The sequence below is a fragment of the Xyrauchen texanus genome, chromosome 37 (assembly GCF_025860055.1).
Source record: "Xyrauchen texanus isolate HMW12.3.18 chromosome 37, RBS_HiC_50CHRs, whole genome shotgun sequence".
Taxonomy (NCBI): Eukaryota; Metazoa; Chordata; class Actinopteri; order Cypriniformes; family Catostomidae; genus Xyrauchen; species Xyrauchen texanus.
The window spans coordinates 19,793,829-19,813,215 of NC_068312.1; the positions used below are offsets into that span (position 1 = coordinate 19,793,829).

Here is a 19,387-nt window from a genome sequence, read left to right on the forward strand (position 1 = left end):
CATGAATACGACCTTTGTGGATGAGTATTGTGAGGTCAAATGTCTTTTCGACTTAAAGTAGCAACATGTGGGGTTTATTCTTGCATTGCCGGTATTAGTCAATCTTTGTGTATCCCGATCAAATGTAAATCCACATGTGATGGAGATCTACACGTTGGCGCAGGATGATGACGTACACGAGAGGCGCTAAGGGTTCAGCGGCTTTTCATGTACGCTACTACTTATAGAGAAACAGGCAAATCAAATGGACTTTTATCTCCTAATCGCTCTAGTATTATCACAACATTTGAAAAAATATAGATTTATTTTTTTACATGTTTCTTTGGAAAAAAAGTGAAAAATTAGTCACGGAAACAAGGAATCCCATTGGAGAGAATGCCTTTTAGAGTTCTTAGGAATGGGGAAATTATTTGTTGAAAAGTTCTGAACACCGTTTGATTGCATGACAGAAAATGCTTGACTACACTGACACTGAATACCTGTTTGCATTGAGTCTCACTTCGGGCGCCCGTGCTGAATCACACAAGCTTTAAATGTGCAGTTGTGCACACCTGTATGGAAATGATAAAGGGCATGATTGATTTAATAGAGGGGATTGCCTTTAATGCCTTGTCATCAAACCGAGAGTAGTATTTAACTTAAGGGTTATTTACAGTGTTGGATGTGCCTGTGTGGATTTTACGCCTGATTATGTGCCTCTGGTTATAAATGGTCTCTTTAACTTGTTAAATTTCCCCTTCACACGAAAGAGAGCATGACTTCAAAGGTTTGAGGGATGTCTGGTCCTTTACATTTCACAATAGTTTACTTAAAGACATTAAAATATAGAAACGTTCGTCCTGCAATTGATTGATTTTTTTGTGTCAATGACATGTACATCATTAATACATTGGATGTTTTCATGATGCATTGACTTCGAATATAAATATACAGGGCCAGCTAGTGAGGTGAAAAGTAGTAACAATTATAGGAGCCCACAAGTCCAGGGGGTCCCACAACTACTTCTAAACCAAAAATTTTTATAGCAAATTGGCCCAGAGCAATATAGAGTCAGGGGGCCCAAAATACCTTGCTACTGCCCTGTATATTTAGGAGGTTGGCAAGTAAAAGACACATTATTATTATTTTTTTTTCATTGCAGATTTTATGTATTGCCACTTTTTAAGGGAAAATATATTTTTGCTGCATTATGTGATATATATATTTAAATTCAGCATTTTAATGAACCTTTTTCACTTTAGTCTTGTGGTAAAACATAAAATAATCCTGCAGTGTGATACATTAATTTTAATAAATACAAATATTCCATGCCATCTCTCAATTCATATGAAGTCAAGTGCATGCATAATAATAATAATTTTTTTTAAGAAGTTTTAGGCACAGTACAGCATGTCACACTGCTTAAAATTACATCTTCTTCACATTTTGCATAGTTGCATTCTGAATGATAGGATAAAGCATATGTTGACCAAGAGATCTTCATCAGGATTACCATCTGATAAGTGTGTAACGTGTTTGGTTAGCATACTTTCACCTATCCCAGCTTAATATGGAGAGGCAACCTTTCTTAAGCCATTTGTAGGTTAATTTTCTTGAAAACGGTAAACACTCTCTTTGGCGCTATAACATTTCTGTTTGTTTTGAGCAAACCTTCCAGCCCGACACAACAACGACAAAACCATTGGCGGGACTTTTGGGTGGGACTGTCTGTCAGACCAATGAAAGATGGGGGAGGGGTGTTTGTGAAACCTGTTTGAAAACAACAATCCTCATTGTTGCAGTTTAAAGGTTCACTCAGTAACTTTTTGCTCATGTCTTTTTGTCTTACATTGACACCTAGTGGTGTGGATTAGTGCCTGATCGATATGGGATTTTTGAGACTGATAACAATTTTTAGGGGGAAAATTCACCGATTACTGATATGGAGGCCAATATAGTTTTTGGTGATGTGACGATCTGCGGGAGAGAGAGAGAGCGGTAAGGCTCGTCACCTGGTTCATAATTATCTCTAACACCTGTCTCTCATTATAGTGATGGCGGAGGGAGATTTAACCTGTTGATATGCACCCCCTTTTTGAGCACAAACCATGAAAATGACACACCTCAACTTAAATGGTTGTATTTACTGGACCCTTTGAAGTATGGACACAGTTGTATCTTTTGAAAGAAGACTTTATTTATATTGACAAGCCGGTTCTTGCCTCCTCCTTTCCATTGGACTGCTTTACAGTGATGTTCTCTTTAATGTTTGAATTACAGGCTGTTAAATACCTCTGGACAAGATGCCTACTAAATAATGAGGGGAATTTTGCGAGAGCCAGGTTTATTATGTGAATGGCACTCAGTTTACATTACTCCTAATGATATTTCAGTCTGGTTCAAGACCCGTTTCTACCTATAGAAAACCCTCAGATATGGAAAGTAACCCACAACCTGATATGGACCCTAATAAAGATGACCTGGCCCTGTGGGCTAACACCAACCTTGCTTGACTTAACTGTTAACTTTCAAAGAAAGATCATTGGTGCCAGTATTGTTCTTTTTCTGGAGCCTGTTAAGGGTTCTTGCAAACAAGGTGAACAGGGATCTGTATCAAACACACCAGCACAAGCACTAGCAGATTTAGGTATAGGCGACATGGGCAAGCGCCCAGGGCGGCATCTTGCCGGCAATGCCGTCGGGTGGCATGGGGCACCCGCACAAACAAATTCGGAATGGTGACATTTGTGCAATCAGTTTTCTATTGCTCATTTGCATATCGTGTCAATTATATCATGTCACCATGCTGAAGCTCATCAGATGGGGTTCGCCCAGTGCGCCATACAAGCTAGAACCGCCACTGAGCACAAGACAGATCTCAGTGGGATGAATTCACCTTAATGCTGCATTGTAGTGACTTGGATGTAGTTGTTTCCCTACTGTCCTAAATGCATGGCTTCTACTGTTCAATATGGACCAGTGGAGTCTTCAGATAAAGAAAGAGGGAGTTTGCTCCCCCCATGCTTTCCCATGTGCTCTCAGAATCTGGCATGATACTAAACCCACAGCTGGTTCTGTGAGATGGACAAAGGACCAGGATTGCAGGTACCAACTATGTTTAGATATGTACATGCATCCATAAGCTTGTCAAGAGTATGTTAATGTTGTTGCATCTGATCTTTAAATTTTAGAATATGTGTATATACAATGGGCTGGCCCATCAACAACAGATCCCTCTTCCCATTCCAGGAACCACCTGTTGCCATGTCAACATGGCAAGCAAGTGTGAGAGCTCCATGTGATTACACTGTTCTAATGAGGGTCGAAAATAAAGCTTATCTAAAGCCTGTGGAGTCAGGTACAGTTAAAACCCCTTAATCAGCCATTGTTGAGTTCAAAATCACAAAACAGTAATTTAATCCACTAATCTCACTTTTGACAATGCTGATGTCTTTTTTTTACTCTGTTCTGCAGGTTTTCTACAGGATTATTATGTTACAATGCCAATGCCAGCCTCTACTTTTACCATGGCAGTAGGACAATGGCTAGAGGCCGGAGTTAAGGTTCCCAACTTTGAGGTTGAAAAACTAAAGAAGCCAATGTCGAAACACCCCTGTACATTTTCCCTCTCACTTAAAGGGATTGTTCAAACTAAAATGTACATTCTTTCATCATTGCTCTCTATTTAAGTAGATGGAGACCTAGAACTGTCAAGCTCCAAAAAATACACAAATAAATAGAACCATTAAAGCATAAAAAAAGCAGTCCATGTCACTTGTGTGCTATATTCCAAGACTTTTGAAGCCATATGAAACTTTTGTGTAAGTAACAGTCTGAAATATTCACTGAAAATGTTTTGAATATATGAGGAAAGAAAGTCATACAGGTTTACAGGCACGTGATGTCAGAATTCTCATTTTTGGGTGAACTATCCCTTTCAATGTCAGTCTAGATAAAGGTCAAACAGGCAGATATTTTCTGTATAATAATTTATATTGTATTCTACTTAATATTTGCATATTTCTCTGTATTACAGGGCTTCTTTGAAAAACTCACAGTCCAGGCCTACAGATCAACAACAGGATAATCTAACTGCTTGCTATTTATCAGAACAAGAGATGATCAGCAATACATTTGCACCCACATTGATAATCCTTGTCGCTTCATGGTCATTGCTGCAAGAGCACAGACTGTTATTCCTCACCGGGTGTTTGCCCCAAAGTTTCACCTTCAGAAAGCAGAGGACATTGTTCTGCCCCTGATTCTCTTCTGTCTGAGTGCTGCACACACTATTCGTGGCGCTATATTTTCACGTGTAGATGTGCTTAATGTACCGCCAGGATTCTCCAGTCTGGGTATGGCCAGGTAAAGATGCTACACTTCTCTGAAATAATTTAAATAATTGTCTGGAAATGATGCATATTGTCCTGTTATCTACTGTAATTTTCTACATTCATAAATAATGCATACAGTACATTTACCAATCCACTTTCTTAGACTTTCAGTAGACTTGGAATATTAAATATTATCACACTCTACCTCTCTGTCTCTGCAACCTTAAGGAAAAGTTCAAAAAAATAAATAATAATAAATAAATATATATATATATATATATATATATATATATATATATATATATATATATATATATATATACACTTTGTTGATTATCAGAATTACATCAGCAGCGGTAAACTACAACACTTCAAGCTTCAAGCTTCTGCTGGGCAGCTGTTCCTATTGATTCCCTTTGGCCTGTGGGCATTGCCCTTGAGGATACCACAGCATTTACCATTTGACTTATTTTAATGCTCTTTTTGGGCAACCAAAGTGTTTGTTTAGAGGTGTGTGTAGCTTTAAGTTGTGAGACCCTGTAGGATCTGCTTAAATGGCTGCTTGATGAGTACACTGAAATACATTTTCCTTCACATTTTTGAAAGGTCACTGCTTTGGAAACTTTTCCAAAGTTGACATGTTTTGTTGTATTTACAGCAAAGTAAGATTTGCTAATATTGTGATTATTGTAATGCACTTTTTATTTGAACATTAACTTTCCTAAGTCTACATCATTAGACTAGGATTTGAAACAACACTTCCTTGTTTTAAGACGTTTAGTTTAGTTAAGACCGATTTTAACTTCTTTTTTTTTTAGATAAGTAGTTGATTTATCAACATTTTAGATGTACTGTTTATTATAAGTTGAATACTCATTATTTTTTGGTTATAACAGCTCAATTATATTAAAGGAATAGATCACCCAGAAGTTCAAATTCTCTCATCATTTTCTCACCCGCATGCTATCCCAGATGTGTATGACTTTCTTCCTTCTGCAGAGCACAAATTAAGACTTTTATAAGAATATCTCAGCTCTGTTGGTCCATTCATTTTGGGACAAGTGAATGGTGACCAAAAATGTTAAGCTTCAAAAAGCACATTAAGGCAACATGAAAGTAATCCATATGACTCCAGTGCTTTAATCCATATCTTGTTAAAGCGATCCAAATTGTTTTGGGTGAGAAAATATAACTCTACGTAGCATTAGGATGTGTACTCAAGCTTGAAATCATGATGATTGTGCCTAGAGGCTGCAATGGCAAGATGGCACGGTCTGTTCTCACCCAAAACCGATTGGATTTCTTCAAAAGACAGATTATACCACTGGAGTAGAGTGGATTATTTTTATGATGCCTATAGGTGCTTTTTGGAATTTCAAAGTTTTGTTCACCAGACACTTGCATTGAATGGACCTCCAGAGCTTAAATATTGTTCTAAAAATCTTTTTTGGGTGAACTATTCTTTTAAATGTGCTGTAAGCGACTTTTTATTTTATTTTTATGGATTGAAATGCAGAAAATGCAGAGAAGGCTACTCTTTGAATGACATCACTTAAATAAGTGTCCTGAGATATATCACTGGTCTCTGTGACAGCTCTAGACTCTGTAAACAGCAAAAAAAATTAAAAATAATTTTGCACATTCTCATAGTTGAAGCGGATAATTGACTCTTAATGCCATCTTCTGATTCATAATAGTTGTCAGTTGAGGGCATGATTTTGCTGCTTGACAACCATGGGAACATGCTTTAATTCTGCTCCTCTGCTCAGTGTTTCTTTGATGTGCTGAATTTTGGAAAGAAGTGGTGTGGCTAATTCAAAGGCTCAGTCTCGTGGAAGTTAGAACGGCTAAAATCGCTTACAGCACCTTTAAGTAATTTTAATAATTTAAACCAAATCTAATCATAGGAGTTGTATGAAACTCCGGGTTCTGGGCTTAAACAGCTCTCTGTGCCGCTGGATCCTGTATTCCTGTCTGGTAGACACCAGGTGGTTAGAATGGGCAGCAACATCTCTCAGTATATCCATCCATCCATCCATCCATCCATCCATCCATCTTCAACCGCTTATCAGAAGTCGGGTCGTGGGGGCAGCTGCTCCAGCAGGGGGCCCCAAACTTCCCTATCCCGAGCCACATTAACCAACTCTGACTGGGGCCAGGCCAGTGTGGAGATGTAATCTCTCCACCTAGTCCTGGGTCTTCCCCGAGGCCTCCTCCCAGCTGGACGTGCCTGATACACCTCCCTAGGGAGGCGGCCAGGGGGCATCCTTACCAGATGCCCAAACCACCTCAACTGACTCCTTTCAACGCAAAGGAGCAGCGGCTCTACTCCGAGCTCCTCACGGATGACTGAGCTCCTCACCCTATCTCTAAGGGAGAAGCCCGCCACCCTTCTGAGGAAGCCCATTTTGGCCGCCTGTACTCGCGACCTAGTTCTTTCAGTCATGACCCAACCTTCATGACCATAGGTGAGGGTAGGAACAAAAATTGACCGGTAGATCGAGAGCTTTGCCTTTCGGCTCAGCTCTCTTTTCGTGACAACGGTGCGATAGAGCGAGTGCAATACCGCCCCCGCTGCCCCGATTCTCCGGCCAACCTCCCGCTCCATTGTCCCCTCACTCGTGAACAAGACCCCGAGGTACTTGAACTCCTTCACTTGGGGCAAAACCTCATTCCCTACCTGGAGTACGCACTCCATCGGTTTCCTGCTGAGAACCATGGCCTCAGATTTAGAGGTGCTAATCCTCATCCCAGCTGCTTCACACTCGACTGCCAAGCTGATCCAGTGAGAGCTGAAGGTCATGGACCGATGATGACATGAAGACAACATCATCTGCAAAAAGCAGCGATGAGATCCACAGCCCACCGAACCAGCACACCTTCCCCACCCCGACTACGCCTCGATATCCTGTCCATGAATATCACAAACAGGATTGGTGACAAAGCGCAGCCTTGGCGGAGACCAACCCCACATGGAATGAACTCGACTTCGTGCCGAGGACCTGGACACAGCTCTCGCTTTGGACGTACAGGGATTGGATCGCCCTAAGAAGGATCCCCCACCCCGCATCTCCAGCAGCACCTCCCACAGTATCTCCCGGGGACCCGGTCATACGCCTTCTCCAGATCCACAAAACACATGTAGACCGGATGGGCATACTCCCAGGCCCCCTCCAGGATCCTTGCGAGAGTAAAGATCTGGTCCGTCATTCCACGGCCAGGACCGAAAACCGCATTGTTCCTCTTCAATCCGAGGTTCGACAATCGGCCGAACCCTCCTCTCCAGCACCTTGGAGTAAACTTTACCAGGGAGGCTGAGAAGTGTGATACCCCTGTAGTTGGCACACACACTCTGATCCCCCTTTTGAAGAGGGGAACCACCACCCCGCTCTGCCACTCCTTAGGCACTGTCCCAGATTTCCACGCTAATGTTGAAGAGGCGTGTCATCCATGACACCCCCTCCACATCCAAAGCTTTCAGCATTTCTGGTCGGATCTCATCAATCCCCGGGCTTTGCCACTGCGGAGTTGTTTGACTACCTCAGTGACCTCCCCAGGGAAATAGAATCTGATCCCCCATCATCCTCCGGCTCTGCCTCTACCATAGAGGGCGTGTTGGGATTTAGGAGTTCTTCAAAGTGTTCCTTCCACCGCCCAATAACCTCCTCAGTTGAGGTCAACAGCGTCCCATCTTTGCTGTATACAGCTTGAATGGTTCCCCGCTTCCCTCCTAAGGTGGCGGACGGTTTTCCAGAAGCACTTTGGTGCGGACCGAAAGTCCTTCTCCATGGCTTCTCTGAACTTTTCCCACACCCACTGCTTTGCCTCCCTCACGGCCGAGGCCGCAGCCCTTCGGGCCTGTCGGTACCTTGCAACTGCCTCCGGAGACCTCCGGGACAACAAATCCCGGAAGGCCTCTTTCTTCAGTCAGACGGCTTCCCTGACCACCAGTGTCCACCACGGTGTTCGAGGATTACCACCCCTTGCGGCACCTAAAACCTTGAGGCCGCAGCTTTCCACCGCGGCTTCGGCAATGGAAGCTTTGAACATTGCCCACTCCGGTTCAATGTCCCCAACCTCCGCTCTCAGTATATCACTGAACCTAAACACTGGAGCCCTGCGGGGCTGTGTTCCCAGCCCACTCTTGTATTCCCTGTACACACGACTGAGGCAACACATAGCTCCAGTGCCATCATTAAGTTTGCTGATGATACGATGGTGGTAGGCACTGACAATGATGAAACACGCTGGTGTCAGGACCACAACCTCTCCCTCAAAGTCAGAAAGACCAAGGAGCTTGTGGTGGACTTCAGGAGAAAGACAGAGAACACAGCCCCATCACCATTAATGGAGCACCAGTGGAAAGAGACAGCAGCTTCAAGTTCCTCTGTGTCCACATCACTGAGGAACTCACATGGTCCGTCCACATTGAGGCCATTGTGAAGAAGGCTCACCAGCGCCTCTTCTTCCTGAGACAGCTGTGGAAGTTTGGAATGAACCACCACATCCTCATACAGTTCTACACCAGTACTGTAGAGAGCAACCTGACTGGCTGCCTCACCTCCTGGTACGGCAACAGCATCGCCCTCAACCGCATAGCACTGTATAGGGTGGTGAAAACTACCAGACACATCATTGGAGGTGAGCTTCCCTCCCTCCAGGATATCTATACAAGGAGGTGTGTGAAAAAATCATCAGAGCCACCTGAGCCTTGGGCTGCTCCCACTGCTACCATCAGGCAGGCGGTATCGCAACATCAGGACCCACACCAGCCAACTCCATGACAGATTCTTCCCCCAAGCAATCAGATTTTTTAACTCTTGATCTCTCACGATCAATATACGTATATCAGCACTGCACTTTATTAATCTCCCACTGGACTGTCAAAATTATATTCTCTCTTAACAACACACTGGCAACTGACTATCAACTGACTCTCTGAATGTCAATACAGCACAATGCAACCTACTGTATATTATATATGCACTGTACTATTCTTATTGTATACTGTGTATTCTATATTGTGTGTATTGTATACTGTACATTGTATAATATTATTTGTATATTGTGTTAAGTAATTATGTGCATATTAGTTTTGTAAATTGTGTTGTGTAAATCTGATGTTTATTGTAAATTGGTATATGTCTCATCACTGTCATGACTGCCATGTTGCTCGGAACGGCACCCAAGACTTTCACCCACTGTTGCACTTGTGTATATGGTTGAGTGACAATAAAGTGATTTGATTCAAGCTTGTTGTATTTAATGAGGTTCCAAATGTATTTTTTATTGATTTTTTTCTCCCCAATTTGGAATGCCAAATTCCCAATGCGCTCTAATTCCTTGTGGTGGCGTAGTGACTCCCTCAATCCGTGTGGCAGAGGGCGAATCTCAGTTGCCTTCACATCTGAGATCGTCAATCCGTGCATCTTATCATTTGGCTTGATGAGCACGTTACTGCGAAGACACGTGTGGAGGCCTCACGCTATTCTCCGCGGCATCCATGCTCAACTCACCACATGCCCCACTGAGAGCCAGAACCACATTATATCGACCACGAGGAGGTTACCCCATGTGACTGTACCCTCCATAGCAACCGGGCCAATTTGGTTGCTTAGGAGACCTGGTTGGAGTCACTCAGCATACCCTGGATTCGAACTTGCAACTCCAGGGGTGATAGTCTTTACACGCTGAGCTACCCAGGCCCCCTCCAAAAAATAAAGGTGCTAAAATTGGTATGTTCAATTAATTTCCATTAATCCGTTCAAACTGTCCATTTCAATTAATTCGAAAAAATGATTCTTCCTTGTGTTCATTAGTGGGGGTCACATAATTGCGTTAGTGATGATGATTGAGAGGCGATGGATCAATTTGCAGGCTTTTTAATGAAGAAGATGAAGATGTAAATCAACGTGGAGTGTCATGAACCAAATCAATAAACTAACACAAGTGTTACACGTATTAGAACAGACAAAGGAATGAACAAAACTGGAGGGTATCTATACACTGGATGAAATAATATGGGAATGGAAGACAGGTGAGGATGATGTGGAACTGATGGAAGTGATGACACTATGCACATTACATAAAAAATGTAGTCTGGGAGAAAACTTCAAAATAAGAGTCCTAGGGAAACCATGGATACAGACTGTGAAATTACTATGGGATGGTCGAGGCTACAGGCACTGTCTCTGGGTCATTGACTGTGGCAGGTGTGGGCGCTGGCTCATTGACTGTGGGAGGATTGGAGGAAGGAGCCGTGGGAGGAGATTCCAAGTCCTCTTCTTCCACACCCACAGTGAAAGGTGAGCTGGTATCTTGTAGAGCCTCCTCCATGAACTCGGAGCGTCCAGTGAGGATCTGCCAGAGGCATTAGCTCCTTTAGTGCACTATTGAGACCAGCCCTGAAGCCCACAAGAGAATGGTCTCTATAGTGCACCAAATTTGCCAGCTGGAGAAACTCACGCATGTGATCCTCAACCGGATTGTCCCCCTGCTCGAGGAGGAGGATTCTAACAGCTGGTAGACCCATCTTTGTCATTCAGATCTTCTATCACGTAATTGTAGTAGTGATGATGATGGAGGGGTGAGAGGCAATGGATCAGTTTGCAGGCTTTTTAATGAAGAAGAAGAAGAAGAAGAAGAAGAAGAAGAAGAAGAAGAAGAAGAAGAAGAAGAAGAAGATATAAAACAGTGTGGAGTGCCACGAACCAAACTAACAAGTGTTACACAGACGAGAACTGACAAAGGAATGAACAGAACTTGAGGGTGTTTTATACAAAGGAGGAACTAATGAGGGAATGGAAGACAGGTGAGAAGGATGTGAAATGGATGGAAGTGAACTTCAAAATAAGAGTCCTAGGGAAAACATGGAGACAGACTGTGACAATGGGAAACATTCCTTGATTATTTTAAACCAGATCTTTAATGCATTTTACTTCTTAAACATGTATTAAACATTTTTTATTTGATTGGCTACAATCACCCATCTACTGTAGGGCTGGACAATCATTAGATATAAATATAATATAAAGTACAGCTGCCACAATTAAATAAGTGTCAATTATACAAAGTAGTAATCCATGCAGGTCTATTAATGTTTCATCAAAAAGTTATATTCAGATTTTCTGTTTAATGTGTGTTTTTGCAGTGGTTGAGCATTATACCCAATCACAGACAATGTATTGCTCACTTCTGTTCACAATTTATTCCAAATTTGAATAACAGATTTGTTTTTCATTCTTCAGAGAAGTCCAATGTGAAGTTAACAATTTCGGCACAGTCTTTATTTACTGATAAAACAGCCATAACGTAATTCAGAAAGAGTTATCTCCTTGTTTTGGATTTGAAGTCTACATAAAATAAATGTCATTCTGTTGGTCCACCCAAAATAAATATTTTAGTGAAAACTGTATCAATCAAAATGAATCGCAATTACAACATCAAGGGAAAATAATCAACAAATGTGATTTTTGGAATATCAGGTATTGTTGTGATTTCTATGGAATATAAGGTAATTTGTGATTTTCAGTAAAGCAACCCTTTTAGATTTATGCAAACATCAGTAATGAGAGTCATTTGGCTACCATTTAAATAAACTCATTCTTCCATAGGTGTTCCTGTATTTCCCACCACGCCCCTGTCCAAGAATATGTATTCCACAAGAAATGAGGTCATTTTTCTCTGCCTCAAGCACTTCCAGCCATTCATCAAGAGAAAATGTCACATTCTAATTAGCACTGGACACGCATAATAACAGTGTTCACTCCTGTTTTTCTTCTTCTGAATTAATTACTCCCTTTTTGCTTTAGCTAGTGTGAGGCATAGTACCATATTGTTTCTTTTTCTTTTTTATGTCTGGAGGTTATTTACTTATTTTAGAGAACTGAACATTTATTACAGCTTGGTTTTATTAGCCTCCCTACAAATCTGCCAGTGGATGACTGTGAAATATGTCTGTGCGGGAGAAACAGATACTTATGTTCCCTGTCCTTTGCCCTGTGCAGGTCACAAAAGTAGACAGCCATCCGCCCCTTCTCTAGGGAATGCTATAGTCCTCCAGGCTCCAAGCTCATCTCAGCCAAATCAGAGCAAAAGGAGTGATTAACAAAGTAGGTTTGGGGCTGAGAGATGGCCACTTTAAGTTGCAGATCCCCCAGGATGTGGGAGAGGATGTGTGGATTACTCCTAGCAACAAAAGCCATTTGCTTCTGGAACCACTTCAGAGAGAGTAGCTGTTTAATCTGAAAACTGGGAAGTATGTGGGCCCAAATCCTTGGGGTCGTGCCAATATCTTCTTTTATTTTACGCTTGTACTTTTGCTGCTGGGGCCTTTGGACATGATGTTGGTGGTGGTTGTTGTTCTCTGGAGGGATTGAGGTTGGACAGGAAGTCACAGTTATGAAGTCAAAAAAGGGCAGGCCTGATACTGTGTGCTTTGCTTTCCTTCCAAATACCCACATGACTGGTGTCCCAGTGCGAAAACACAGCAATTCCACAGGTACATGTGTGTATTCTTGGCTTAATTCCAGTTGAACTGAATGTGATTCGTGAAATCCTGGAATCTGATTACAGACTGAAGGAAGCTTGAGGAAATATTTCTGTAAGGAATGTCATCCTCATTCCATCCTGTGTATTGCTGACTGATCTTGTAGGAAGTCTAGACCAAGGCGGCAACATAAACAGAGATGCTCATATCTTCAGATCTTCAGCACGTCATGCACCAGTATTTGCTGGAAATGCACAGGAAGGGCAAAGCACTCTCCTCAACTTTGAAGGCGGTCAATTTCTGTCCCTTAACACCTCTTTTACACCACAGCAGGACATAGTTGGAATTCTTCTTGTGCCAGATGTGCAAATATGGGCATTGCCTGCTTTCGGGGAGACTGAAAACGTCTGCAACTAAGAGAAAACCAATAGGGACTTTTTGTGTTTTCCCACGCTATGTCGGTGATGTAAGGTGTTAAGTAACATTAGGTGGGTAATGGCTTTATCTAGATAATTTTCATTTTAAGTAAGTCTAATTTTTAGAGAAATCGAACTAAATTTAGTGAGGCTTATGTTTAAAACGAGGTACCACAATGTGGTATGAAAATGTAATTCAGTTTTTTAAAAAGACTTAATATATAATTTTGCTTCTCAAGTAAATGTATTTTGTTTTAAGGATATTTAAGGATTTTAATGGAAAACAAGACCAATTTTGACAAAGGAAATATTTTTAACAGTGATTTTATGGCAGACATTCTAACTCACCAACCTACTCGAAGTGCATTTCATGTGCTTTTTTAATAATACACTATATAAATAGCTCATCACTGCCTTTTACTTAGCAATTGCTCTGCTACTGAGACCGGTAGCTGACCTTATATAGCCTGTTTTATATGAATTCTGAAACAGTCTGGACCGACACTCGAGGAGCCTGAATGATGTGTGGAGAAAAATATGCAGAACGCTAGCATGCTGTAAAAATCCCACTTACCCTTCACAGTTTGGGTCAAAATGAGCTGTCACAGAACTGTCACCTACTATGAATGAATTATGGGCTTCATCTGGATTATGGCCTTGGAGTGATTTTGAGAGGGAAAAATGCTTTTCAGATTGAATTTATTTGTTGGAGCTGAAGAAGAGAGCAAGTGTTTAAATTCTGCCTGGGGAGTTTGAGACCTTCAGCCTGGGGGCCAGTTACTGTTCATATTTCACTACCTGAAAGGTTAGTCAGCAAATGCACAGAACGAATAAAGAAGACATTTGTGTTCATTTCCCTAAGGTGCTTGAGTGAGCAGTACAGGAGCTGGTGATGGGAGATATTCTCCACTTAATAAAGCATGCTCAAGGTTAACCAGAGGTTATTGCGCAACAAGTTTGCATCTTTTCACAAGGCTTTAGCATATTTATGAAAAAACAGCGTGTACTACATTTTTTGCATATTGGACCCGTTCATTTCTTTATATGTGCCTTACTCCACTTGATATTTTTCTTTAGAAAAAGAGGGATGAATCGAAATAATTTTCTGTGAAAATAAACATTATGCGGCCCTCTACATTGCGAGTAAAACACTTGCATATGCAACTAAATTTCAAGCTAAGTGACTAAAACATATGTGTTATTAGCCACAGGCTAATGTTCAGATTTCACTCACAGGTGATTGAGTTGAGTAATGGTCAATAATATAAACATAGTGATCTTTTTTACTGAATAAGAAGCTGGCGATTAAGAAGCTGGATTCAGCCTAGTCTTTAACTGCATGTTGTGTTTCGAGAACATGCACTCTGAAGGAAACTGACCTTATTTGGCTGCATTGGGTCCTGAGTAGAGGTCGACCGATATTGGTTTTTTCAGGCCGATGCCGATCTTTTGAAATCCGGGTCGGCCGATGGCCGATAAATGCTGCCGATTTATTTTGGCCGATATGTGCTTGTTTTAAACCTCTTATTTGAACCTTTTATTTGAAAGATAAAATGTAACACAAATAATTACTTAAGATAGACACAATTTCTCAACAAATACATTTATTGAACACTTGACCAATATGCACTTGTACACTTACAGTCAGGTCCATAAATATTGGGACATCGACACAATTCTAATCCTTTTGGCTCTATACATCACCACAATGGATTTGAAATGAAACGAACAAGATGTGCTTTAACTGCAGACTTTCAGCTTTAATTTGAGGGTATTTACATCCAAATCAGGTGAACGGTGTAAGAATTACAACAGTTTGTATATGTGCCTCCCACTTTTTAAGGGACCAAAAGTAATGGGACAATTGGCTGCTCAGCTGTTCCATGACCAGGTGTGTGTTATTCCCTCATTATCCCATTTACAAGGAGCAGATAAAAGGTCCAGAGTTCATTTCAAGTGTGCTATTTGCATTTGGAATCTGTTGCTGTCAACTCTCAATATGAGATCCAAAGAGCTGTGCAGTTAAAACACATCTTGTTCGTTTAATTTCAAATCCATTGTGGTGGTGTATAGAGCCAAAAAGATTAGAATTGTGTCGATGTCCCAATATTTATGGACCTGACTGTAAATTAAAAATGTATAATGTAAAAACATATTTTATAAATAATGTATAACAAATATATTAAATAAACGAAGCAGGTGTTACGAACTGCTCTGAGACACGAAGGTTGAGATCCAAATGCAGCTTTAATTAAGGGGCAATCCAGACATGTAATCCAATATTCAGAGCATCCAAGAGAAGCACAGGCATAACTAGGGGTGGGTACCGTTAAGGTTTTAATGGTATTACTATCTTACCGATACTGCTTATCGATCCGGTACTTAAACGGTATTCTTAACGGTTCTTTTTGTTATATACATATATAAAACAAAGATAAACAATAGATAAACAAAAGATAAACAATTACACAAAGATAAACATTATAGGCACAGTGATTTAATTTCAGGAAGGTCTACTAACATTACTGTTCAGGTGTGGTCTAAAAAGAAATCTAATAAAGTAATCAATTGTAAAATAACACTGCATAGTTTATCATAGATAGGTTAATGCTTATTAATGCAGAAGTTATTCATTCAAGAGCTGTAAGTGATTTTCTCTTTGGCTTTTGTTGTTTGATTCGCAGTAATGGCTCAATCGTCAGCATGTTTATTAGACAGCTTCCACTTTAAGACCGAGTGCTGATCTAATAGGCTCCAGATGCACCATATTTTCTCCCAACTATTTCCATAACTACGTCCATTTAAGACATAAACTGTGTTTAAGTGAATCTCCACAAGTCGTTTTGACATATTTGTGTGTATAGTTGATCGTTTAGATGCGCACATGAAACCCAAAGTAGCCTATACTTTGCTTGTCTCGTTGTGGTCTGTTTCGGAGCGCGCGCCGCCTTGGGAATGGGATCTCTTGCGCTATTTTTATTATTAAACGCGTCCTGCAATTTAGCAACAGAAGCTAGACTGCATTTTACAACAATCACCGATCGTGCTGATTCTGACGTTAAGTTTGAGTTTTAGGGAGAAATGTCAGTGCACCGCTGTGAAGGGAAGGAAGTTGTGCTAGACAGAATGCAGCTTATGTATTTTTCTTTTTATAATCTTTGGAAGGTGAAATCATAATATAAAATCAGACTAATATCACGCATCTAAAGTGTAACCAGGCTACGTTTGAATGTTTACTTCTGTCACTCATTAAGCAGGGCTCGTGTTGTGCTTGCTGTGGCACGGCGTCAGCGAGATCTGTCTCTCCCTCTCTGACTGCGAATAGATAAATTGCATCACAGACAAATGGTTTCATATTATTATACATAGTAGTGGCTGGCGAGATAAAATAACTTTCTCTTTATAGCAATAATAAATGGTTATTTAGGGTGTTGTTACACATGGTCTGCCACTGCGAGGATGATCAGCTGTCCTTCCTGTCTCCCTGTAGCACTGTCTTAGGCGTCTCACAGTACGGACATTGCAATTTATTGCCCTGGCCACATCTGCAGTCCTCATACCTCCATGCAGCACGCCTAAGGCACATTCACGCAGATGAGCAGGGATCCTGGGCATCTTTCTTTTGGTGTTTTTAAGAGTCAGTAGAAAGGTCTCTTTAGTGTCCTAAGTTTTTATAACTGCGACCTTAATTGCCTACCATCTGTAAGCTGTTAGTGTCTTAATGACGTTCCACAGGTACATGTTTATCACATGACAAAATTATTTTTAAAATACATTGTCCTGAAAAAGGGACATTTATTTTTTTGCTGAGTTTAGTACAATAAAGATTTGTAGACGGAAGTCAAAACACATTATGCAAGTAAAAGCTTCCTTTTTGGCTCATTCTGTGTATTTTGTGTCTAGGCAAGACAAGATCCAGGCATTCCATTTTTATTTCATGTCTCTTTTAATAGCATTTTTTTGTTGTTGTTTAAAGACAATTGGTAATCAAGAAGTAAAAAATAAACAATTCTAATCATACTTTCACTTATAAGTGAAAAACCACCGTGCAACTTCTCTCTCTCTCTCTCTCTCTCTCTCTCTCTCTCTCTATGTGCACTGCACTCATTCAACACTACTGACCCTGAAGCATTTCCGGTATCATTCCGGAGTTAACATTTTCTGAAAAAAAACTCAAACGTTTGTCTGAAGTGACTTATCCAGACGTGTTGAAACTGAGAACGTCTATACGAGAGAGGCAATTAAAGTGTATCGTAGTTTAGATGCTTACAGTTATTTCCTCAGTTGAAAGGTCAGGAATATTGAATCGCTCCTAGTATAAATAATGAAGCCGTGCAATGAAGCTGTCTGCATGACCTTCGGACAAGTTAAGGATTTCTTTAATTAGAAAAATAAATATCTTGCCTCATTTTTCTGTAGCTTTTATACTACTACATCTAACCTGAGAATTTAGCAGTTCAATACTCCAGATATTGTTTACTTTTGACAGTTTGCTTATGTACCTCATTTGTTAGTTGCTGAGGATATAAGTGTCTGCTAAATGACTAAATGTAATAATAAACTTGTTGTGTAGCTTCATTTATTATAATGTGAGTGATCTATAGTCACTTTTAGAGCTCTACCCATCAAACTTACAGTTAGTTGGCTTAAATATTTGTTCACCAACCAGAAATAAGATGTGTGCTACAGTTGTTATTACTGCACATATCCAGCCATCTTGCTTCATTGCAGCCATTCATTCATCCATTTGTGGTTGCTTTCTCAGAAATCTTTAATTCTGTTAGTTCCAGGCATCCAGGGAGCATCCATCAACATAGTACACATTTTAATAATGACATTTTATGATGATCGTGTTAAACGTTAGCAACGTTAATAGTGTTTAAATCATGACAATCATCTAGTAGGAAGAGTTCAAGGGAAAACAACGTCACTCCCTTAAACCAACGAATAGTGAGATGGTCTATAGGCTACATATCGATGTACATCATACAAGTGCATATAAAAAAAATGTAGGATGTAGTAAGTATAATACATGTGAAAAGTAAATATTTAAAGGGTCAGTTGTACATAATGAAACATTTTAACTAAAACAAACACAGCAAATTTGGAAGAATGACAAATTAGCTCTGGGAATATATATGAAAACTGTGTGAAGATGCCCCCATCTTGGTTTACCTGATATTCCAGATTGAATTACGGCAATACATTGTAAAAAGTTTGCTGAGTGAAAACAAATTTACTGGCCAGTGGTGATTATTTCTTGTCGGTAGAGGGTTGTTATGCCACAAATACTGTCAATGTAACGTTGAGCAGGACAGGCAAGAGACAGTGATGAAGATGATGGGAAAACCCAAGTGCAGTTTCATTTTAGAAAGTGCAATACATAGAAAATGTAAGTCATGAATTCAAAGTGAAAACAAAACAAAATATAAACCAGAACACAAACTACAACCAAACTTATCTAGACTCAACCTGACTTAAACATTATGCAAAAAACATCTGACCAAGGACAAAGGAAAACATAAAAGATTTAAATAATATATAATATAATATAAATATATTTTGTTTTGGATTTTTTGCAATTCAGTTTGGTGATACTTCTCGTTTAAGCAGAGTAGGACAGAATGTTTTTGGTATTTATAGCAGTGACGATTACAGTGTGCAAACTTAAAGATTAACAATAAAAAAAAAAATTCTCTCTTAAAATATGCACCACCCACATAGAGCAGATTTGGGATTGTACATGTTTAATGGGAAATTAATCATCCTGCATATACAGTATTATGACTCACCAGAGTAGTACAGCATCATGAATTTTTTAGGATTTTTGAGTTCTGAAAATCACAAGCATTGGACCAAAGATAATGAAAATGCAAAAACATTAAAATTATAGCCACACATTTAATAGTCTGCTTTACATAAGGTTTTGCTGCAATGTGAAATGCCCTAATTATAATAAGGCTGCCTTTGGTTGTTGAAATTTGTTTGGGCTTATTCAAATATTATATGGTTTGATATGTAATTTGATATGTTGATTGGACCATGAATGAACACATGAATGTCCAAACAATGAATTAGCACCATTTTTCAACATCGCTTCTGTCAGCTTTTCAGAAAAGGCATGTAAATGGATACTTCAGCACATGTTTGTAAGGTATTGTTGGGTGGGT

The 19,387-nt window shown here is 40.2% G+C and overlaps 1 pseudogene; it reads left to right on the forward strand.

The window, feature by feature from the left end:
• The first annotated feature begins 2,637 nt into the window (after nt 1-2,637).
• LOC127630552 (aminopeptidase O-like) overlaps nt 2,638-19,387 on the forward strand; it is a 118,266-nt pseudogene continuing 101,516 nt past the window's right edge.